General features: G+C 33.0%; 1 pseudogene; it reads right to left on the reverse strand.

Annotated features, from left to right (window-relative positions):
• Positions 1-860: 860 nt before the first annotated feature.
• On the reverse strand, positions 861-26,361 carry LOC124889301 (annotated as a pseudogene).
• Between the last annotated feature and the right edge of the window lie 179 nt (positions 26,362-26,540).

Below are 26,540 nucleotides of genomic sequence, written 5' to 3' on the forward strand. Positions count from 1 at the left end.
AGCGCATGACTTTTGAAGGAACACCCCTAAAGAATTTTGGATTACTAGTAATTTTACTTCAATGTTCCCTTACTCGGTTCTTGAGTTATTAAAGGAACTTTAGAGCTGTTTTGAGACAGTTCTTAAAGTTTTGTCACTTAACAAATGTTTAGTTGTGGTTGATTGCCTTACGCTTCTTATTAGGACCCAGGATTTCAAGGTTGTGGGTGCTCAAAATAATAGTATTTTTTGTAGGGATTCCAACCCAGAAAGTTGGACACAAGAGTCACATCCTCAAGCCACTGCACCCAACCATATGTTTGTTCTCTGGGTCCACAAGAGTCAAGTGACTTTTTGTTGTAAATGTTGATTTTTTGCTTGGTTATTCTCACCATTATTATTTTTGGGATGTCTACCATTATTATTCTTGAATTTTTTCTTCTTAGTCTTCAACGCAATATTTTTGTTAGGTTTAGGGGTAGCATTACTTGAAGTTAAATTTACCTTTGGTGTGATGTTGTTCTCTTCTGTTTGCATAAGTGCATCTTGGCCCCTTGCCTCTTCTTTCATGCGGGTTCTCATTATTAAAGTCTCAAGAGAAGATTTCTTTTGCTTGTGGCCCATAGTTTTTTGAAATTTCTTCCATGAAGGTGGAAGTTTATCAATTATGCCACAAACAATAAAGTTATCTCCAATTTTGACTTCTTCGGACCTGAGCTCGCCAACAATCATTATAAAGTCTTGAACCAAGTTCCATGTGGCCTAGCACCATGATCCATAGTTCCCACATTCTCAGTGAACTTGGGCTCTGATACTAGTTTTTGGGCTCATCATGGTATGATATTATCCATTTTGGACTAAGTCTGCATGATTTTATCAAATGACTTCATACCATTAAGAGATCCTACACCTTATATGTATCTTCCCAATTGCTTCAGCTACCAATGTGGGAGTTTGGTTTTTGCACACCCAACAAATATTGTAGACTTCTCAATGTGGTATGGAATATGCACATATAATAACTCTGACATCCATATATAAAGAAATAAAAATTATCGTGACAAGATTCAAAGCAGCCCAGAAACCAACAACAGCAGCAATTCCCAATCCAATTACAGCAATCCGATCTTCAGGTGTGCCCCACTGTTTCAACAATAAAAAAAATACAATTCAACGAATCTAAGCATAACAAAGAAGGACATAAAACTTATTTTGTTTTACAGTGTCAGCAGGAGACTTATTTTCTTTTTTCTAGAGGGAGAAGGATGGGGGGTGTAGCATGGAGTCTTTGTCCTTGTGCAATCCATAAAAAATAAAACGATGCAAAAGTGCAAGAACGAAAAAGACTAAAAATCAATTGACTGCTCAGATTTTTCCAAAGAGAAATTAGCAATGGATTTATTCGGTTTCTCGTATGAGTGTCACTGCAATGAAACTCTAGGAATCAAGATGATAATAGAGAATGAACAGAAAGGACACTCACAATCAGAGACGGATCTAGGATTTGGAAGCTCTGGGTGCCACCTTATTTTGAACAGTAATATATACTCCGTATGATATTTTAGGATAGTGGAGTCAATATTCAAAGAATAAACTATAATTATATATATCAACAAATCTTGGCACTACATGAAAGCTAGCCTAGTTGGTATTTTCAAGTCTTTTATAAGAAGAGGTCAAAGGTTCCATTCTTCATAACCACAACATGTTTTTCTAGAGAAAAGTATAGTGCAAAAAATCATTCTTAAAAACTAAAAATATAGTGTTGAGCAAGGATTGAACCCACGCTGTTGGAGTTAAACCAAGCTATTCCAACCACTTGCACCACCAATTCCTTTGATATTGTGGGTACCAAGAGTAATATTTATACATTAACTGATACATATAAATATATAGAGTTTCAATCGAGAAGTGTGGGTGTCATGCCACCCATGAACTCCCTGTAGATCTGCCCCTGCTCACAATATTCTTTATTGATTTAACAACACTTGGGGAGGATAAGGATTTAGAACTTTCACCCGTTGTCTTTGTTGTGATGACCAGATGAACTTATCTTGCTACAGAAATTGTAACAGTCAGAAGGAATCTGTAAAATGTTAGGACTAATTAAACATGAAAGCATGAAAACAAACCAAGGAGGAGACGAGACATAAAATGAGCAGGAGAAACTTCATAACTGCCAAGGTGATGTATCAGAACCCAAAATCTGAATATGACTTGGCATATTTAATAAGCTTTTAAAGTCAATCTAACCTGGTTAAGACTTCAGCGATATTACTTGGTTTATATGTTAATAGAGACCTGTATCTTGTAATCAAATGAATCTTCAAGAGTGTCCTATTACAAGATCATTTATCTCCATAGCAGACAAAGGTTAATTAAGAATTTAGGATATCCTCAATCATAGGCTCGTTTACTACTATTTAATAGTAAACTAGTATTAGTACCCACACGATGTGCGGACAATATTTAAGTAAAAGTAATCACTAAATAGAAATAGATTTTAGTTGGTAAGTCAAATTATGATTTTAGTTGAATTTATAATCTGAGTAACTGCTATTGTGTTGTTGTTTTCCAATAATGGATAGAACCCAATCATGAATCCAACATAAAATTCATCTGTTTAAATAGATAAATCATCTGTTGCGATAGATGAGATATCTATTTCAAAAGAAGACTGATATGTTAGATTCATGTTTAAACAGATAGCTCATCTGTTGCAACATTTGACATATATGTTGCAACAGATTAGTTACCTATTGCAACAGAACCTGAACACAATTCCAACATAGGTTACAACAGATTAATAACCTTTGGCATCAGGTAAGTCATCTGTCACAACAGGTTAATTATCTGTTGCAACTGTCACTCATCTGTTGGAATTAGCTTCAAAGGTGATTTAGTTATAACATCAATTCCAACAGGCGATTTATCTGTTGCAACAGATATTCAGACCCATAACATGAATCCCAATAGGTAAGAATCTGTTGCGACTCATCACTTACCTATTACAACAGATAACACATCTGTTAGGATTCATTCACGGCACTATGAAATCACTATCAACTTTTTTTTAACAAATGAATTTATTTAGGTACCACTAATGGAGGGATTAATAACAATAGGGGTGGATTGTCATGGTCATTGGGTTGAGAAGAGCAATCGATATGTATGGCGTTGAAAGGAGGGTGAAATTCTAGAGAAGATAGCTATGACAGTCCAAAGTGGTGTTTCGTATAATGATTTTGTGAACTTAATCATCAGCTTTTGTGGACTGAATTGTCAACCAGAAGAATTTTCCATCATCTACATGCACAACTCCTTTGAAAATCAGAGGGTACTGCCTTTCAAGATAACCGATCAAGTTCGGTTGTGTTCTTATCTAAGTGATTCAACCAGCCCGGTGTTAAGGGTGTACATGGTTAAAAAGATGAATGAGAATAAGAATCAGAACATAGAAGAAGAAGAAAAATAAGACTTCTTTGATGATAGGTTGGATGATCTAGACATGAATATTCTAGATGATGATCAAACACCTATGCCCGTTGATGCGACCAATATGATGTGCAGTTCTTCTCAATCGACACAATCTGGAAATCTTCAAGACGATGGGACCGGCTTTTTTATTGGAATGTCATTCAAGGACAAGAATGAACTATCTAACACTTTGTTTATTTCTTACGTGAAAAAAGATTTTAGAATAAAGAAGGTGATTAATTCGAGCAGTGTTTTTTGCTTTAAATATGCTAATTCGAACTGCAAATGGTGGTTGAGAGTGGTGAAGTACGCAAGTTCTAACAGATTCGTCATTCATAAACATGAAAAGCATCACACATGTGGTTTGGAGCACATCTTGGGCCAAAATCCTTACGCCACGGCAAAGGTTCTCGGTGAATATTTCAGTAGTAGTTTCCCCGATGGCAAAGGCCCTTCAACAAGGCTTATGGCCAATCAAATCCTTACGGATTTAGGTGTCCTGGTTAGTTATTGGAAGGTATATAAGGCCATGGGGATTGCCAAGGACCTGGTTCGGGGGGACACTCGAGCATGGGTATGAAGTCTTGGATGCTTACCGTTACATGATTGAGTCCACAAATCCCGAAAGTAAGACGAAATTGCATTTGGATGAAAACGGAAGGTTTAAGTACTTTTTTGTATCCTTCGGTGCTTAGATTCAAGGTTTTCGACATTTGAGAAAATGCATAGCCGTCGACGGTACCTTCTTGAGGATCAGGTATAATGGAGTTCTACTAGCGATGGTGGCGCAGGATTCGGAGAATCACATCTTTCCTGTCGCTTTTTGTGTAGCGAACAAGGAATGTGATGCCTCTTATGGATTTTTTTTGAACAACTGCGACGCTGCATCGAAGATACCGAAGATTTGTATTTTGTATCGGATATACATCCAAGTATTCCAAAGATGGGTTCACTTTTCTTCACTTCAGCTTACTTTGGTTGTTGCATCAGGCATCTTGGAGAGAACATTCGAAACAACTATCACAACGAAAGGGTCGTCGCCCTTGTTTATAGAGCAGTTAAAGCATATAGTAGAGAGGAGTTTTAGACCATTTCAATCAAATAACGGATATGAATCCCAAGGTAGCAGAATTTCTTGCACGTGTCAGTTACAAGAGATGGAGTCGGGCATTCTGTCCAGCAAATAGGTACATTCTTATGAATTTAATGTCTTATTTGATTTACAAGTTTAGTTTGATGTCGTACTAAGTGATTCTTTTCTATAGGTACAATATTATGACATCAAACATAGCTGAATCGGTGAATTCATTATTTGGCAATGAAAGAAAATTTCCCATCAAGGCTATGTTTGAAAAAATAAGCGAGAAATATAGCTATTTTTTTTAACGAAAGGCGTGTGCAGTTCAAGTGCCTAGAAAAATGAACCCAATTTGTTCTTGAAATTGAAAATAAAATATCAACGAACATCAGTTTGGGGAATAGGTTATTCTCTCATAAAATAGCAGATTACAAATTTCATATCACCGGTCATGGTGATGCTACCACAGTCGATCTTTAAACGAGATCTTGTACGTGTAGAGTTTTTGACTTGGATAAAATACCTTGTCCACATGCTATGGAAGCCCTTCGAGCTCAATACGGCCATAAATATGGACCTGAAGTTTACGAGCACTCCTCTCAATGTTATTCGGTGGAAAATTATGAAATGGCATATAGTGGGCATATTACTCCGGTGCCTCCCAAAGAATCTTGGGTTGTTCCAGTAGAGCTTATAGGGAGATTAATACCTCCTTTATATATTGACCCGAGCACTATCAAACCGGGAAGAAAGCCATATAAAAGGAGGCGTGGAGTTGGAGAATCATTTTCATCAAGAAGAAACAAGTGCTCCATATGTAAGTGCACTGGCCACAAAATAACTACATGCCCGAATCATAATCCACCATGATTGTTGTAATTGCAGAAACTTGTGTTGTTGTTTGTTTGTTTGTTTGTTGTGGACTTTTATATATTTAACTTATTTTTGTGAACCTAATGTTATCATTTATTATATATAAAATGTTTTTTTTTAAATAACTTGTGCATCAATAAAATAAGGCAAAACATGAACTTAAATAATACAGCAGACCATAATTATTCTCAACAGTTGCACAAACAACTGGAATGCTTTCCTCCAACAGATAAAAATCTGTCAAAACAGGTGGATAATCTGTTGAAACCCAACAGATGACCAATCGGTTCCAACTATTGAAAGAACTCAAAAGCCAAAATTTCTAGTGCTACTGGATTCAACATTGCCTCCAACCGTCGACATGTTAATATGTATTAGATTAGAAGAAAATAGAATGAAAACTGAATAAGAATTAAAACGCCAAAGTCTGACTAAAAGTAAATTTTTCATTAAATAAAAAATAAAATACATTAGGTATAGATCCAATATAGAAAAATTAAAATACATACGCTAAAAGAAAAAACACATTCTAAGTATTATTATCATCATCATCATTAATGACAGCTGGCCAACCAACTCGCAGCAGTAGGGCTCTCATCAGCCTCTGCATCTCTCTGAACATTGTTGCTCTCAAAGCGTCCAACTCGCTCTGCAGGTCATTAACCTGCCTTTGAAGTTCCCGCACTGTGTCGCATAGAATAGGAATGTCCAAAAAAGGATCATCCATATCTAGAAAACGCATAAATTGACAAATGTAAAGAAAAATGTTCACAATGTAATACAACGTATATGACCAACTGGTAAATTTATGCCCAAAAAAACTTACCTCAATGAGAAAGGAATATGATCTTTGAAGAGAAGTAGTTGAAGATGTCACACAAAAGAAAAAATGCAAGAAATAAATAGAGTTGAATGAAGATTGAGGGACCTATAATATAATCTGGACGTGTCAGGCCAAAAGGCAGGACTGTTCAGCTCCATTGTATTAATTACATTCAAATTGGTGGCATTTTATCTTCTATGAAAAGTCGCGACTTTTTCTTTTACACTAATTACTTCTTACATTTTCATAGTGGTTTGAGACTAGATAAAAGCTGTTATTATTGAGCTGTTGCACCAGATCATTCAGAATTTTTAACAGATTTAGCATCTGTTGCAATAGATGGATGGATTGAATGTGCAACAGATGGCTGTCAAAATAGATTTACCATCTATTGTAATAAAAGGTTTGTATATGCAACAAATAAGACATCTGATACAACTTATGTATTATCTGTTGCAACAGATGGACAATATGTATAAGTTGGAGGAGATAATTTGATATCTTCTGACAGCTGGTTCATTAGTTTCAGTTTCAACAGATGGAGTATTTGATTCATTAGTTGTTTTGAATGTGTGAGATAAAAAGTCTTTACCTCTTTTTAATAGTCCCTCCGCTACGTATTAGTTGGGCCCCATGGGCTTTGCACACCAATTAATAAAAATATAAATTAGGTGATTGTTTTACCAAATTGGCCTTATTAATTATGAGTAGAAAGTATAAATGTGAATAATATACTTTATGTAGTCATTTAATAATAGGGGTAATCTTGAAAGAATATAATAAAATTCTATTGATTTTATAAATAGGAAAACTAAATTGAAACAAACGTATTTAGAAAGAAGTAATCAAATGCGTGCAGATTAATTAAAAAAAAGTCAGGTCTATTGCAACAGATTTACCATCTGTTGCAACATATAGATTATCTGTTGCGACAGATGGACCATATATTTGGAGGAGATGTTTTGATTTCTTCCAACAGCTGATTCGTAAGTTTCAATGGATAGAGATTTCAATTCATCAGCTGTTTTGAATGTGTTAAGATAAAAAGTCACGACTCTTCACACCTCTATTTTAATAGTCATCACATTCGAGCAGATGAATAAACAACACTGACATGTCCTGATGGGGAAGGAAAAATAAGATGCGTGCAATGGATCCCATTTTCATGTATGCGAGTTATGTATATTATTGATCAGGCTACCATGAAGACACATAAAGTGCAATGATTTTGTGAATGCAGTTTTTACCGATGATTAGACACTGATCCTTCAAATAAGATCCTGAATTGTATAGTTTAGTTTGATAGGTGCGAACTGATAATGCAGATGAGTTCTAAGACGGTGGTGTCGATACCCCATTACAATTTATTGACACGATTCATGCACATATTTTTGTATTTGGGGAAGGGTTTAAATTTTTGACGGCAATGTAAATATTCAATAGTGATTGGACCAGTTTTAATGGCACAATGGACATCTTGAAAGGCCTCCGAAGCCTTGCAATGTAGCAAACAACGATAGAACCAATAGAAATTCCCCTGTTCTAAATTTATATGAGTGGATTGGTGGAGGAGACTATTATACAGCAGAAGGTGTTTGGGAGAAAACTTGTGCGGGAAGAGGGAGGTTAAGAAGGCCATATATCATCTTAGTACTTGTTTAAGAGGATACATAGGGTCAATTCCTCTTGACCATTCTTTTTTTTCTTCAACAACTGATGGATTTTCATTTTTGGATACACTTTCACACTCGCATCTCATCCAGTTTTTTCATTTTTCATGTCAATTTCATAAGCCAATTTTGCTACACTTTCCTTCCGACCCTGTGTATCCTCTTAAACAAGTACTAAGATGATATATGGCCTTCTCAACCTCCCTTTTCCCGTACAGGTTTTCTCCCAAACACCTTCTGCTGTATAATAGTTTCCTCCAATAACCCATCCATATAAATTTGGACCAGGGGGATTTCTATTAGTTCTATCATTGTTTGCTGCATTGTGAGGCTTCAGAGGCCTTTCAAGAAGTCCATTGTGCCATTAAAATCAGTCCAATCACTATTGGATATTTACACTGCTGCCAAAAACTTGAACCCTTCCCTAAACTTGACACAAAAACATGAGCATAAACCTTCATTAAATTGTAACGGGATATCGACACCACCGTCTTGGTCCCTCAGCCTTACCAGTTCAAACCTAACAATCTTAACTGTAAAATTCCATATCTTGTTTGAAGAATTAATGCCTAATAGGAAAAGAACAAACATTCACAAAATCATTGTACTGGATGTGTGTTTTCATGATAGGTTGATCAGTAATACATACCTTCCATATATGAAGTGGTTCCATCTGCAAGCAGCTTATTCCTCCGAACCCATCTTTACTCTAGCCTTTAATGCTGGCCGAACGAAAGTGGATCCAATTTCACTTTCTTTTATCTGTAAACAAGAGAAGAAGAAAAAGAACATTACAAAAGGGTAATGCAAAATTGAGTGAATCAATAGATGACCAATATGATGCAATAGATTACCCATCTGTTCAACCAATGAGGCATTATTTGCAAAGGATGGATCACATGTTACAACAGATGGGCCATCTGTTGGAATAAATCAAACCAACCTTGCTACTGGTTTGATTTCTTCAAAAAGTTTCTTCGTCTATTCCAACAATTGATTCATCAGTTGCAATAGTTGAGAAAACTATTGCAACACCACCACCAACAGCATCAACAACAAATAAACAAACAAAACAACACCATATGTTCCAACACCATCCAACACACAAACATCACATGTTCCAACACAACCACCAACCCTAACAACAGCACCACCAAAGTACCAAACAAAAGATATAAAAAACTATACTGATATGATAACAAGGCTTTTTAAGTTCTCCCAACAGATGAATTTTTTCGCATATTTTAATAAAAACAACGGTTCATTCATTCAAGACTTAAAAGTCACCTTTCCTTCAATTTTCTCAATAAATAGCAAACTGGTAATGGGTAAATCATTGATAGCAACAGATGTAAATAACTAATTTAAATGACATACAAATAAGAAGACGAGATGAAAAGAGCAAATTTGAACCATACCTGTAATGTCAAAAAAGCAAACGGATCAGAACATCCTGTTCAGTCGAGAAAAGATATTGATTGGTTGAGATCCTAAAGGATCCTCATCCGAAAGAAGAGAGAAAAGAAAGGAAAAAAGGAAACAACAAAGATAATTAAGAATAAAGAATAAATAAGAGTTATGAGTTGAGTCTAGTCTAGACTACTTTATGGATGAAGGAAAGAGAGTTCTAGATATGGGGGGTTTTAATTATTCATTAATAACTTTTGAGGGGTACGAAGAGACGGTGACATAAAAAAGACCAGATAAGACTACTCACTCAGGAGATTTTTGAGTTATCAAAGTTGTACCGGGTAATATTTTTTACCGCCTTAGTATTTTAACTATTTTATCTCAAACAGGAAATACCTAAATTTCTTTATAAAAAAAGATCAAAAAATATTTAAGTGCAACAGATGACTTAATCTGTTTGATAGTTTACAACAGATTCGTAATCTGTCATAACAAATGACGTAATTTGTTTGATAGTTTACAACAGATGCATAATATGTTGCAACATATTACCTAATCTGTTTGATTTGATCCAACAGAAAAGACATATATTGAAACAGGTTGAACATTTGTTTATATATAATTTCAATTGAGCTCATATGTTAGACTAAAACCTTAATTAAATGTGAGTTCTCATAGGGTCAAATACAACTTTAATTGAGTCTTTTGACAATTTCATGATGAGACGGTACGGTGTTCCTCCGACCAAAGTCGTTAATCGATCACTCTGAGCCGAGCCGATTCTTATACCTTATATGTTAGACTAATACCTTAATTGATTAATCTAGGACTAGGGTACTAATACCTTGATTGAATAATCTAAGACTAGGGGTGAGTTCTCATAAGGTCAACTACAACTTTAATTGAGTCTTTTGGCAATTACATGATGACATGGTACTACATTTCTCCCGACTAGAGTCGTCGATCTATAACTCTGAATCGAACCGATTCTTACTACCTCATATGTTAAACTAATACCTTAATTGATTAATCTAGGACTAGGTTACTAATACCCTAATTGAATATAGGGTCAACTACAACTTCAATTGAGTCTTTTGTCAATTGCATGATGAGACGGTACTGTGTTCCTCCCGATCAGAGTCGACGATCGATCACTCTGAGCCGAACTGATTCTTACTACCTCATATGTTAGACTAATACCTCAATTGATTGATCTAGGACTAGGGGTGAGTTCTCATAATGTCAACTATAATAGATGACAACTCCTATTTGATAATTTACAACAGATAGGTAATCTATTGCAACATATGACTCAATCCATTTGATAATTTACAACAAATGGGTAATCTATTACAATATATGACTTAATTTGTTTGATAGTTTACAACAGATTTGTGATCTGGCGCAACAAATGGCTTAATCTATATGATAGTTTATAATAGATGTGTAATATATTGCAACAGATTACATAATCTGTTTGATTTGATCCAACAGAAAAGACATCTATTGCAACAGGTTGAATATTTATTTATATATAATTCAATTGAGTTCATATGTTAGACTAATACCTTAATTGAATGTGAGTTCTCATAGGGTTAACTACAACTTCAATTGAGTCTTTTGTCAATTGTATGATGAAATGGTACTGCATTCCTCCCGACTAGAGTTGACAATCAATCACTCTGAGCTGAACCGATTCTTACTACCTTATATGTTAGAATAATACCTTAATTGATTAATCTAGGACTAGGGTACTAATACCTTGATTGAATAATCTAGGACTAGGGGTGAGTTCTCATAAGGTCAACTATCGATTAATCTAGGACTAGGGGTGAGTTCTCATAAGGTCAACTATCGATTAATCTAGAACTAGGGGTGAGTTCTCATAGGGTCAACCACAACAGATGGCAGCGTCTATTTGATAATTTACAACATATAGGTAATCTGTTCCGACATATGACAATCCATTTGATAATTTACAACAGATGGGTAATCTGTCGCAACAGATGACTTGATCTATTTGATAATTTACATCAGATTCATAATCTATTGTTACCTAATCTGATTGATAATTTACAACAGATGAGAAATCTGATGCAACATGTTAAATATTTATTTTTTACAATTTCAATTGAGTTCATATGTTAGACTCCTAAATTGAGTAATCTAGGACCAGGGGTGAGTTTTTACATGGTCACCTCCTAGAGTACTCGGTCAACTACAACTTTAATTATTTTTATATGATTTTAAAAATTACGCATATATTTTATGATTTTAAAAATAATTAAGATCATTTCGGACCAAATTAACATTTTCAAAACTACTTGTTATTCTTTTCAAAATACAAATCAACCCATGCAAAATGTTTCATCATTTCAAATCTCGAGGTCTGGCTCTTTCTCTCTCATTCTCACTCAACAATACAGTACAGACAACAACTACTCAATAAATTTGCTCAACCCTCCACAACAGATCGTTTTTCTTCTCATTTCCGACCACATAGGTGTTATTTTCGACATAATTCTTGCTTGTATCAGTCATTTTCTTTGTCTTCATAGGCAACAGAGTTCGAGAAGAGCTCTATATTTGTTTTTTTCTAAAAAATAAGGGCTTTTAAGTTAATGATAAAAAATAAAACTTTTAGTTGTATTATCTTTGAGAATGGGTTTACAATTTTGAGTTTTGATGGTAAAATCGTAAGAAGAACTCAAGAAATCCCTAGTTTCCATTTTTGTGTTCCATTGACTGTCATGGTATATTTGGATGGTGGTGGTGGTGTTTGTGGTTGTCGTGGTGGCACCTATGGTGGCATTGGTTGGTGGTGTTTATGGTGGTGTCGGTATTCGTGGTGTTTGTTTAATTGTTGGCATTGGTTGGTGGTGTTTGTGGTGGTAGCTGTTGGTGTGTCAGTATTCATGGTGTTTGTAATGTATTTTTTAAAATCTATGCATACATCAACCATAATGTAATTTTTGTTTTTCTTTGTCTGTAGGTAAAATATGTCTCCCAAAAGAAAAGAAAGTGAAAGTGGATCAACATCTGACCACTCAAAAAAAAGGCTACAGTATAGAGGGATTCAAAGGAGCTCCTGAACAATATCAGTCAGGGAAAAGTGAAGCTGAGGAGAGATGTGAAAACAATATTGAGGGAGGTGGAAAAGGGTCCGTAGATGGTGATGAAGAAAATAAAAGTGAGAAAGAGGAGGAATTGGAGAGTCAGAAAGAGAAAGAGGATGATCATCAACATGATGATAATGGATCACCAACGGGGCGTGAGTTAATATCGACATCCCAGCATAATCCTGTCAAAACTTTTAGTATTGACACCTTTGAAGTTGCGATGCCGATAAATAACCCAGAAGGAAAACAACTAACTGGTCAAATTGTACTTAAATGTCAGATGGGGAAAATTTTTGAACATTTTATGAAAATTATGAAGAACGAAAACATAGGCAGACTTTTAAGAAGAGCTACTTTGGACGTTTTCTTGAGCTGATTGAGGACCCCTCTGTCCGTATCCGTTTCCCTATGACGATGGTATATGGTCTTCTCAAGCGTAGGATTAAGTACACGGGGGATGATAAAGATCCGGAGGAGGGGGCAAAAAGAAGATGGATGAAATCTGGATCAACTACTGTGGCATGCCTATTTGTTTTAGCTTATAAGAGCTTGCCATAGTGTCGGGCCTGAGATGCCATTGTCCAGAAGGACCACCACCCCGCAAAATGTCCAAGGCAAGAATATGCAAGGAAAAAATAGATGGGTTGTTTGACATTGCTTGACGTGGCTACAAAGCATCGGATTTGTTGATAGATCTCGAGGATAAAACTATACCAGAGCAGTACAGGGAGAAATTGTGCTTAGTTTGGTTTGCTCATTCGGTTATATTGGCAACAGACGTCAACAAAGTCCTAGAAGATGATTTGTTGGCACGTGCTGAGGGTTTTGATAAATTCAACAATTATTCCTGGGGATGTGACAACTTCTACTTGACTGTCTAATATTTACTGACAAACCTATCATCAGGGACGACCACTTTATTCTGCATTCATTAGGCTTTCATGGTAAAATTAATCACTAATTTTACTCATCCATTAATTTATATTGAATATAGTTATTATGATTTTTTTTGCTTGCTTCCTGTTTACACTTTTCAGGCTTGGGCATTTAAAGTCATTCCTCCCCTCCAAAAGCAGTTAATGGATTACCCGGATGAGGTTTCTCACCAAGGATGTTTAGGTGATTGGCTGCAAAGAGAAACACCAATAATAAGGAGGCTGATCTCTTTAACCCTCCAGATGATGCAGTACGTCTTCTTCAAGTAAAATAATTCTACTCAAAGAAAAGAAAGATATTGAACAGATGTTATATATAGTGCATGAGATGTTATATCTGATGCACCATATGGGACATCTGTTGCGACGGGGTATATCTTGCATCAGATTACCCATCTGTGGCTTTGGTTCTCTGAACCCAACTCCTAAAAGATTAACCATCTACTATAAATTATGCAACAGATGTTTAATTTGATAACATATCTTCATCTGTTGGGATGTACAGATCATCTGTTGCATAACAGATTACCCATCCTGTGCAATTATTGCAACAGATGATTGATATTTTGCATCAGATTATCTATGTTTTGCTCTGTTTCTCTGAACCAGACTCAAACGGATGTTAACCATATACTGCAAACTATGCAATAGATGGGTTTTTTTAAAAAAATGTAGACCAACTGTGAAAATTATTATATTATATAATTTAAATACATCTGTCTTTTTTTTCTTTTTTATAGGTTGTGCATCCACGGATCGTGCCTACTGAGGAGGAGTCGGTGATGACTTCTTATATTACTTTAGGTCATGTTGATACTATTACAGACCCAACGGTGGAGTTAATAAAGAAGGAATTGGCTTGAGCAACAGCCATAAGAGGGCAGTTAGGCAAGGTCAGCCTAATGTTGAAACTCTTCATGACCAACCTTTTACTAAGGCAGATCCGGGTGCTTCTTCTGGTGAAGTTGTTGGTGTTAGTGGCAGGCATGATGATGTTTCTACCACTCGTGATGATGAGTATGTTGATGCTTAATAAAGAATAAATATGTTTGAAAACACCCTTTTTCACCCTTAGACAAGTCCCTCTCACCCCTCTTCACCCTCGTGTTCTCGTTGTGAATGCGATGAGTGCAAAGACAGACAGGATAAACTCTTTGAAAAATTAGAGGCTATCTCTAACGCTATTGAGGAATTCAAATCCAATAGGTGTGTCATACTATCCAAGAAGGTGAGGGAGACACACACTCCTACAACGTTGGTTAGGAGAAAGAAAAGAGCAATTAGAGACGTACTCTCCGCTCGAAAATTAAAAGAAATTGCAATTCCTCCCTCTCCAAAAGCTGTTGAAGTTCAGAGGCAGTCAAGAAGGTGTACATATACGCAAAACTTGGCGCCGAAGAGAAGAGGGATCTGCGACAGGCCAAGAATGCCAAGCCAGGCACACCAGATTACCCCAGGCCTCCCTTTTCCCCCCAAGACTTCCAGACCATGACTGATATGCGTATGTCATACGAGGACAAGGCAATTTGAATTTTCCTAATCTAGCCCTTCTAATCTACCCCATGAATAAGAAGCTACACAACAGATTTCACATCTATTGTAATAACTAGGTATACTGGTGCAACTGGTTGTAGTTTTGTTGTAACTTATTATCCATCTGTTGCATAAGTTGCGTTGGATTATTGATTCAGAGAACCCTATGCAAAATATGGACCATCTATTGCATCTTTACAATTACTAACCTATTTAAAAATTGACTTCTTATCTCACAGCATGTTGACATGATTCTCTACCTCATGAAGAAAATACAATTAATGTTCCAGGAAGATTATGACGCTGCCGATAGGATAATAGACCTCGACTTCTGCAAGAAGCTCTAGGATAGGTACGATCAACTCAATGGAGAGGCGTCAGCCCTTGGCATGGGACTTGATTTCCTAGTTCCTACGTTGGTCTTGGATGAAGAAGAAATATTAAGATATGTTAGGGGGGACAGGCCAAATCCACACGATAAGAGCTGGACCGAGGCAAAAAGGATTCTTTCAGTCATTAGCGTAAACGTCATGCATTATCGGGTTGTTGAGATACTACTCGGGGAGGGAAAGAGCAATGTTTATGACTCCAACGTACCTCTCATTGACAATTTCGATCTTTTTCTCCTCGTGGAGCCACTGATGGTGCTGTTGTTCATCTTGTTGAGGGAGAGTAAACTGATGAATCATTTGCCAAAGGAAGTGTTGATGAAGAAATCATAGGATTTTGAAGGTCAAAACAAGGGAATGATCCTTCTAAAAGATGATGCCGCTAAAGCGAGCGGCTCGCACGCTCTTGTACACATCGATTGTTTGTTGACCGGCATAGAAATGGCCGAGCCAACGACTTTTCTGTGCGACAACGCTATGGCAAACTTGCAAGAGGTCTGGGCTTATGGGGTACTAACTGGAAACTTGAAGCCTGTGTATATAGAAGAGCCTGTGAAATATAAATTTTTAATTTCAAGTCACCCTTCACTTTATTACATGTACATGTAGTGACAATAATTTTTTTCTGATGAAAGTTGAGTTTTTTATAATGCAATAGATTAGATTATCAATCTGTTGCAACAGTGGGAAGACCTGTTTAAATAATCTAATAATCTAATAATCTAAGTCTAATCTGTTGCAACAGTGGGAAGACCTGTTTGATAATTTCTATGAATAATCTAATAATCTAAGTCTAATCTGTTGCAACAGTGGAAAGACCTGTTTGATAATTTCCACAGATGACCTAAATTTTACAACATATGCCTAAATCTTTTTGATATTTTCCAACAATTATGCTTGAATATCCATGTTCTCATTGACAACAAACCAGTAGCAAATACACACACCACCATGAAAATTTCAGCAATTAGGCTTCAATATCCATGTGCGCAACAACACCAAACCAATAGCAATAATGGCAACAAGGTAGTATCTTCTTGCTCAATTTTGTTTCTCTTAAGAAGTCTTGACTTTGTTCAACAAACCCAAGATTACACGATTTACTTGTGAAGGGTGTCGTTCTTCATACCAATCAAAGTAATCGCATCCACCCAATTTCTATAAAAAAAGAGAACACAATTACAAAATAATTACAAGTCAATAATTAATCAATTAATTAAATAAAAAATATTACCTTTGAAATCTTACAAGTAAAAAACCTACGACCCGAATTTTGTTGAGTCCAAGAAGTCTTTAACAAAGCTTTATGACCGCACTTACAATATCAAAAATCTTTATCCCAAAAAATAGTGGAAGATGCGCTCGACATTGTCAAGGTCAGTTGGAAAAAATGAAAGTAATAATTTAAAGAATTTGGATAGATAAAAGAAGATGACGATGAAGAAGAGGGTTTGAGAATTTAGGGTTAAATTTTAGGAGAAAGATGAATATATAAGACAATGGGGGAAAAAATAACCGTTGGGGGCCAAGTAATGGCAAGTCAGCGAAATATGCCAGGACTGACACTAACACATTTGATGACTATTTTATTTTACGTGTTTAAAATGAACATGTCTACTTGATGCCTATTTTATTTTAGGTGTTTGAACTGAACACCATCGATGGGTTACGCCTTTTTTATTTCAATTCACTTTAACCTTTTTACACGTAGTGGTAATTTTTTATTTCCAATAAAAGTTGAATTTTTATAATGCAACAGATTCTTCATCCGTTGTAATATTTATCCTACCTGTTCTGACATATAGTTTATCTGTTGCAATAGGTTGGTCATCTGTTGCATTATCTTGATGTTTTTATCTAAAGTCCATCTGTTGCAACAGTGGGAAGACCTGTTTGATAAATTCCAATAGATAACCTACTTGTTGCAACATATGTATAAATTTATTCAATTATTCCAATAGATGTGTCGTCTATTGCAACAGATAAAGTCCATCTGTTGCAACATATGTCTAAATCTATTTTTTTCAATAGATGTGTCATCTATTGTATTATCTTGATGTTTTTATCTAAAGTCCATATGTCGCAACAGTGGGAAGACCTGTTTGATAAATACCAACAGATCACCTACCTGTTACAACATATATCTAAATCTGTTCGAATTTTCCAATAGATGTGTCGTCTGTTGCAACAGATACATTATCTGCTGTAATATTTGAATCTAGTATTCCTTTTCAATTAATAAGTTCAAATGTAAGGAATAAATAAAATTCGTAGAGAAAATAAAATAAATCAAAATCTTCATAAATTAGCTGAAATAAATCAACGAATAAATGAAATATAAAAAATTATTATGGGTACAGATCTCAACAAATACATCAACAACAATTTAAGTATACTGCCAAGGATTGCTTTGATAGGCTCAAGCTATAAAGATCTACTCAGTATGAACAAGTTGTTCTTCATCCGGTGCTATGAAATTAGACTTTGCTCGTCGTGGATCTTCATTATCGCTTACGTACGGTTTTTGCACTTTCTTTTCTCTGTATTTCCATAAAAAGAGTAGCATATTATCAATACTGTTTAGCAGTAGCTTCTTCTACATCCACCTGGAAAGCCAAAATTGGTCAATGCTAATCATGGAGATACAACAAAATGGAAAAGGATAACTCATCTTTTCTAGCAAATCAAACAGGTCTTCCTCCCATTTTAAGTTATCCCAAACATATTATATTTCTATTGAAACAATGAATCAATTGTAGGAAAAAATTTCTACATGAGGAAGACCCTGTGTGATAATTTCCAACGGATGAACCATCTGTTGCAACATATGAATCATCTGTTGCAGCAGATAGGTCATCTGTTGGTACAAATAAAAGTTGTACGAAGATCTGTTTGATTTGCTAAAATAGACGAGACATATGTTGCATCAAATAACTGGTGCAACAGGTTAGTCAACTGTTGCAACAGATGTATATATCTGTTTGATAATTTTTAGCAGATGTGTCATCTGTTGAAATAGATATGTGTCTGTTTATTTTGTCAGTTGCAAGACATATAATATATTCACCTTCTTCAGCTCGTGCTGCTCTCCTTTGGACATTGTATGTTGCTCAGTGCAACACGCAGACAGAGGAGTTGCAATTTCACTTTTTTGGATGCCTAATAATGCCCTGGAAATCACTCTCCTTCACCTCTTATCCCTAATCTCTAATTAAGCGGATGGAAATAAAATCCTCTTTGATGGAATGAAATCCCTATTAGATGTCAATTCCTTTACAGAAGAAGTTAATGCATTAATAGCATTAATCACTACATCATGTTTCACCCTGCAGTCCTGACATTTACATGCAGAACATTCACTAGGAGAGGCAAAATCTGTATAACCAGTATGGTCATAACCTACGCTTGAGAAGTTCATATATCATTTTCATTTGGAAACGAGCATTGTTGTTCTCCAGCATATCAAGATATTTTCCAAAGCAACTGTCCCTGAAATAAGCATCCAATTTTTGTTCTTGAAGTATTTTTCTGAAGGCTTCGAAAGATTTTTCCATGGCTGACTTAACCACGAAATCACCCATTAAATCTACGGCACCATCACACTGCATTCTCACAGGATAATGATTAATGCTGAAGGATTTGACCAGCTCTTCGGTGGAAGGGCTATTAGCATCTGCATCATCTCTTCTGAAACATTTCTCCTCCCCGTGTTTATCATATTCTGCTCCCGATTGAGATAACGTTTGTGAAGCAAGCTCATAGAGTGGTGGATGTAGCCTAGCTGCTTCACTTGTTCCTTTACTTGGACTTGATTCGGTTTCTGTTCTTTTGGTAACCATATTATCTAAAATTAACTGGAACATAAAATAATATATTCTTGTTGATTAATTTATCATTAAAAAAGGATAACAGTAAATAAAATAAGCAAAATAGTAAAATAACAGTTGCAATAGATCACTGATCTGTTGCACTAGGTAGTATATCCGTTGCAGCATATAACCAAACTATTGCAGCGGATGAATAATTTGTTGCAATAATACAAACCATACCACTCATCTTTTAAGATAGATGAATGGTCTGTTCAACAGATCACACAACTATTGTGACATCATCTGTTGCAACATATGAGTGATCTATTAAAACAGTTAAATAATCCATAGCAATGGCTGAGTAATCTGTTGCGCTAATACAAAACATATCACTCATCTGTTGAGAAAGATGAATGGTCTATGCAACAGGTCAGACATCTGTTGCAACACATGAGTGATCTATTGGAACAGTTATCAACGGTCAATATTGTTTAGATTTCTTCCAGCATAGGGTCGTCTATCACGGCAGATGAATGATCAGTTGGAAAAATCAAGTTTTGGACTTTTCCTGTAGGAAGAGTTGGTAGGATTTTCTCCAACAGGAGGTTCATCTGTTGCACCAGATCATTAATCTGATGGTTCTTCCATTGCACCAGATGGCTAATTAGTTGCATCAGATTTTTTTATTCGAAGCTTAATCTGTTGCAATATATGGTAAAGCTATTGGATCAGATTATTAATTTGTTGCATCAGAATTATAATCTGATGGTTCCTCTGGTGTATCAGATAGTTGATCTGTTACATCATATGATAAATCTGTTACATCAAATGATTAATATATAGCACCAGATGGGCAATCTGTCGGAGAAAATAGTAGCATGATTTTGTTAAACAAAAAACAGTAATTTCACCATTTTTACTTAGAACAAGAACAGAACAAATCAAACCAAATTGTTCTTTTGTTTTTATAAATACAAACAATAAAAATAAAACTTCAAAAAAATGCAACAAACAATAAAATATCATAATTCACTTTGAAAAGAAAAGAGAAGAAATATCAGAAATTAGGGTTTTATTCAGACCGCATTTCAAATTAGTGCAACAAATATTGAAATTGTTGACCAATACTATAAGAGAAGTTGGCTCAAGTTTCTCATTTTCTTCAAAACTAAAAAGGCTATAAATTTTTACCTGTGAAAGAAGAAAAGGACCGATGAAGAATTTGAAGCTGTTGTGGCTGGAGAGCAATGTTGTCACGTCGATTGAAGTCGAAAATAAACTCGAAGCCCAACTATTTGTAGTCGGATGTTGAAGTCGCCGAGGATTGAAATGAGAAATTTGCAGAACAATTGGTTGGGAGAAAGTTGAGAGAAATTGTCGAGAGAGGGATGAGAGACAGGTTGATTGAATTGAAGAGAGAAATTCGAAGCTCAACTATTTATCGTCGGGGTTTCAAGGAAGAAATTTTGTAGAACGGTTGGTTGAAAGAGAGTTGAGAGAAGCTGTCAAGAGAGAGGAGAGAGTGGTTGATTTGAATTGAAGAGGGTGTGGGTTGATTTGTATTTTTAAAAAGATTAGAAAGTTTTGAAAATATTAATCAAGCCCACAATTAACTTGATCAAGTTTCCTAATAATGTTTGACCCTATCTATTGGTCAATGTCACCAATCCTTCATTCAAGACTTAAAAGATACCTATTCTTCAATTATATTTGGTATATTTGGTATCATTCTAATTATACCATTTATAACAATTACATTTAAGTTAAAACAGAATAAAAAAGATACCAAATATAGAAAAGAGATGAAAGTTATCTCTAAAAATTTTTAACAAATAAATCATAATAATCTTAAGCAAGATCTTGCAATTTCTATTTTTCATTTGTGTCAAAACAATTGATATATTTTTCTTAATTTTATTAATAGATTCATTATTTAGTGATACTATATTACCGAAAATTTGTATTTGGATAAAGAAATCATTAAAGTAACAAGCTTGTTTTTCTCAAGGAACAAAAACACTATGAATAATTAAAGTCATTTTTGACAAATAATTTTCTTGTTTCAAACCTATATTGTTTGAATATATAGTGAATAATTAAAGTCATTTTTGACAAATAATTTTCTTGTTCCAAACCAATATTGTTTGAATATATAATGAGTTTCTCATAGGTTTCTTTCTTATTGAAATCTCATTTTTAATTAGTGACAACATTCCTTCAACATGTTGATCTTTTACTCTACCAAATATGATATTAAATAATGATTAATAAAATAAAAAAATCAATCATCTTTGTATCATAATTATGCAAAACCTCAAAATAATATATAATTAAGAAATTATATTATTTATAGTACAATTTGTATTTATATAAAGAGATTTAAAAACTAACAAACTTATTTTCCTCGAGAAAGAAAAATCACTACGAATAATTAAAGAAAAATCACTACGAATAATTCAAATCATTTTCAACAAATGATTTTCTTGTTTCAAACCTATGTTATATTGCGATTACATTGTTCAACCTCCCCATAAATTTATTCTTCTGCTGAACTCTCTTTCTGAATTATTGATAACATTCCATCAATGTGTGATCCTTATTATGTCAAAATCTTTATTTTTAAAGCCTGAAATTCATGAAGAAAAATCCGAATGAATATTGAGCAAACCATTGGCAATTCTTATTTCTACATATTCATAATGAAAAACTTGAGAAATACCCATCGGAGAGAGAGACACACACACAGACACACACACACACATAGAGAAGAAAAGTGTAACAAATATTTTTGTGTTATTCAATGGCTACATATAGTCATATGAGGTCAAATTTTCTATATAATAAAAGTATAATATAAACTATAAATTAACTTTTTCAAATTAGTACACAAATTAACTTAAATTATGATATTTAAGATATTTATTTTTCCAAAATTTAACTTTTCCATACAAACATCACTGAATTGATATAAATAATGTACGCATCACGCGGGTTTGTATATCTCCTTTCTTTTATAGTCTAAACTTACCATTTAAAAATCGTTTCATTTGATTTAACAAGATCATAGTAGATAGCACAAAATCAGTTAATTGATTATATATATTTTCATTAAATAAATAATGTATGATATAATTGTAATAAAACTACTCAATCAACTAATCAATTTCAATTAATTAGATTAAATTTTATGAGCATAATATATAGACTAAAGTTCCATAAATTTAATGTTGTAAATTTCAAAAATATTTTAGGCTAAAGTAGTAGTCAATGTTCGTTGTTTTTTTAATCAATATAAGTATATAAATTATTGAACTTTGCTTATATTATTTATTAAAATAATTGTCAATATTAATTGAGTTTTACCGTAGTTTAATCTAATTAATTTGATAACAATAAAATTATTATTAATATTATAGATTTATTAACCATAAATTTGTCCTAATTTTATAGCTTGATTATATTTAATAAATCTACAATTACATAAAGGACTCAAATATGGAAACAATTGATATTAATTACCTTTATAATTTCAAAAATTTCATCCCATGAATTTCTCATTTTCTTATAGTTTGATTATATCAAATTGATATTAATTACCTTTATAATTTTGGGAAGAATTTTAAAAAGATAACGATTACTTTTTCCCTAAATACTGATTTATTTCTCAAAATTTTCTTATAAATTTATAATCTGATTATAGTCAATTGATTATTTAATTATCTTTATAATTTTCTAGAAAACTCAAATAAGGTAACAATTTTTTTTTCTCAATTACGGATTTTCTTATATTCATTCTTTTATTGTTTTACTAAAATAGTTAAAATTTAATTGTTTTGAGGGATGACATCTTTTTATCTCAAATACATAAGAAATGCTAAAGTCATACGATAATCTCCTTTCTTTTATAATCCAAACTTACCATTTAAAAATCATTTCATTTGAATTAATAAATCATAGTAGATTGCACAAAATCAATTAGTTAATTATATGTACTTTTATTAAATAAATAATGTACGACATAATTGTAATAAGACTACACAATCAACTAATTAATTTCAATTAACTAGAATCAATTTTATGATAATAATATATAGACTCAAGTTCCTTAAATTTAATATTGTAAATTTTAAAATATATTTATGGCTAAAGTAGTAGTCAGTGTTCATTGTTTTTTTTTTTTACCAATATATGTATATCAATTATGAAATTTCGCATATATTTTTTATTAAAACAATTATCAATATTAACTGATTTCTAGCTCAATTTAATCTAATTAATTTTATAACAATAAAATTATTATTAATATTATATAATTATTTACCATAAATCTGTCCTAATTTTATAGCTTGATTGTATTTAATTAATCTACAATTACATAAAGGACTCAAATATGGAAACAATTAATATTAATTACCTTTATAGTTAGTGTTCGTTGTTTTTTGTTTTACCAATATATGCATATCAATTACGAATCTTTCCATGTATTTTTTATTAAAATAATTGTCAATATTAACCAATTTCTAGTTCAATTTAATATAATTAATTTGATAGCAATAAAGTTATTATTAATATTATATATTTATTTATCATAAATTTGTCCTAGTTTTATAGCTCGATTGTATTTAATTAATCTACAATTACATAAAGGGCTCAAATACATAAACAATTGATATTAATTATCTTTATAATTTTTGGAAATTCAATCCCATGATTTCTCATGATTTTATAGTTTGATTATATTAAATTGATATCAATTACCTTTTTAATTTTAGGAAGAATTTTAAAAATGTTACAATTATTTATTTTCCGAATTACTAATTTATTTATAAAAAATTTCTTATAAATTTACAATTTAATTATAGTCAATTGATTATAATTATCTTTATAATTTGCTAAAAACTCAAATAAGGTAACAATTATTGTTTTTCCTAATTACGATTTTTTTTAGATTCATTCATTTATTGCTTTACAAAAATAGGTCAAACTTAATTGTTTTGATGGATGGCACCTTTTTATCAATTATAGGACTCAATTCTAATTATTTTTATCAGAACATGAAATAATAGAATAAAAATAAACATAAGTATTCATCAAACATTTTGCTTTATTATATATATAGAGTTGAAATATATCAATAATTATAAGTGTTCATTAATAGGAGCCAATTCTAATTATTTTTATCACAATATGAAAATATGAAATAATAGTGTTCATTCAATATTTTTTTACCATAATATGAAAATAGATATGAAAATTTAAAAATATGAAAATGTAAAAATCTATATATAAAATAAATAATTAATTAATAAAATAAATTTTGTTGCCAACAAATAGATTTTTGTTGTCCAAATATCAAGTGGCTAGTTCTCAATATGCCACTTGGCTGAATTTTAGGCTAACATCTTTGCTTTATTATATATATAGATATGAAAATTTAAAAATATGAAATTGTAAAAATCTATATATAAAATAAATAATTAATCAATAAAATAATTTTTGTTATTAACAAAATAGATTTTTGTTGTCAAAATACCAAGTGGCTAGTTCTCAATATGACACTTGACTTAATTTTAGGCTAACTTCTTTGCTTTATTATATATATAGATATGAAAATAATATGAAAATTTAAAAATTGAAAATGTAAAAATATATATATATAATAAATAATTAATCAATAAAATAAATTTGTTGCCAACAAAATAAATTTTTGTTGCCAAAATACCAAGTGGCTAGTTCTCAATATGCCAATAGTTAATCAATAAAATAAATTTTGTTACCAACAAAATAGGTTTTTGTTGCCAAAATACCAAGTAGCTAGTTCTCAATATGACGCTTGACTTAATTTTAGGCTAACTTCTTTGTTTTATTATATATATAGATATGGAATAGCAATATTTCTTTCGCTAGTAAATGATGTATGTTCATTGAGTAATATGTAACTCTTGTTAAATCATCTCTATGGACAAATTACACCTCTATAACAAGAAGCATCCATACTAATCTTTAACCTCTCGAATGAAAAATAGCAAAAACGCGGTAATTAATTTCTTGCCAACTATTCAAATCTTGATGAATAGAGTTATCCGGTAACTGTGTTCGTGGTAGGTAGTCTGTGGATTTAATCGAGGTCCAGACACCTTACCACAAAAAGAAAACACTAGTGAAATGTAGTGTCATCCCATGTTCTTAACTACATCTAACGTGTATTACGTAAAAGCTGGATGTCCAGATGACCAGCAAATTTCACCTTCTCCAACTTAAACTATGTGAGGACCGCATGAAATGCCTATGGAACTTGGGAAGTGTCAAGTTATAAAAGTCAAAACAGTTTACCCTGATAAAATGGGTCCTTTTTCCCTTCACCAAAAGGTACAAACCCAGTTTTACAACAAAAATTTCACTTATCAAATCAATATGCACCCAACCTCATGATTATACTTCAATGAGCTTTAGTTATTAAGTCCAACTCTCATTGTCCCAAATTCAAATCATGTAGTACGGATTGATTTCTCAAATGATCAATCAACTAGCAATTATTATCTCAAAAAATGCTCTCTTTTTATCTTGATTCCAATTTTGTTCAACAAAGAAAGTAGCTTTCTGAGTTAATAACTACTGGTCCGGTGAAAATTGAGAAATCAACTTCATGTAATATCAATAACAAAATGAAAAGTTCCAAGACAATCGCATAATCAAGAATAAATAATGGATTTTCAGAATTAAAATCGTATGCCACTAATCAAAGAACTTCCTCCATTTCAATTTGTTTTACCCACTTTTTATTTTAGTCCATTTAAAAAAGAATGGACCTTTCCTTGTTTTTAGCGACTATCTAATTTTAACTTTCCACCTAACATGTTTAAAACGACAAAATTAAAGCGCATTCTAGCATGCATAATGATGAATTATAACACATTTTGATACATATGACATATCTTTAATTTAAAACCACAATATATGACATATCTTTAATTTAAGATCATAATATTTCAACATCTTATTTTACTTTCTTAAACTCCATGACAAATTAAAATGACGGAGTAACTGTTTACTTTTCTGATGAGTTGGTACACAAGAAACAGATTTCAAAAGAAGAAAAAGGAAATTCTGAAATTGAGGATGTTGAAGAAGTAAACTTACTGGATGGGACAGAAAGAGTAGATGTAAGAACAGTTCCAAAAAGGGTGTGTTTTCCAAGTGATGGAGGGGGGGGGGGGGGGGGGGGGGGGGAGAAAAATGCAGCTTAGCTATTACGATTGAAGCCATAAGACAATTTTACTTTGTTTTTGTCAAATGCAAAACAACAGTTGAGCAGAGATGGAGGATACAGCAAGAAAGAAAGCTATTGGAATCTAACATGTTTAACACTTTTTAAAATAATTAACATGTTTAAAGAATCTAAAAAATAATTTAACACTTTTTAAAATAATTAACATATTTAAAGA

Source organism: Capsicum annuum, chromosome 12, assembly GCF_002878395.1.
Source record: "Capsicum annuum cultivar UCD-10X-F1 chromosome 12, UCD10Xv1.1, whole genome shotgun sequence".
Classification (NCBI taxonomy): Eukaryota; Viridiplantae; Streptophyta; class Magnoliopsida; order Solanales; family Solanaceae; genus Capsicum; species Capsicum annuum.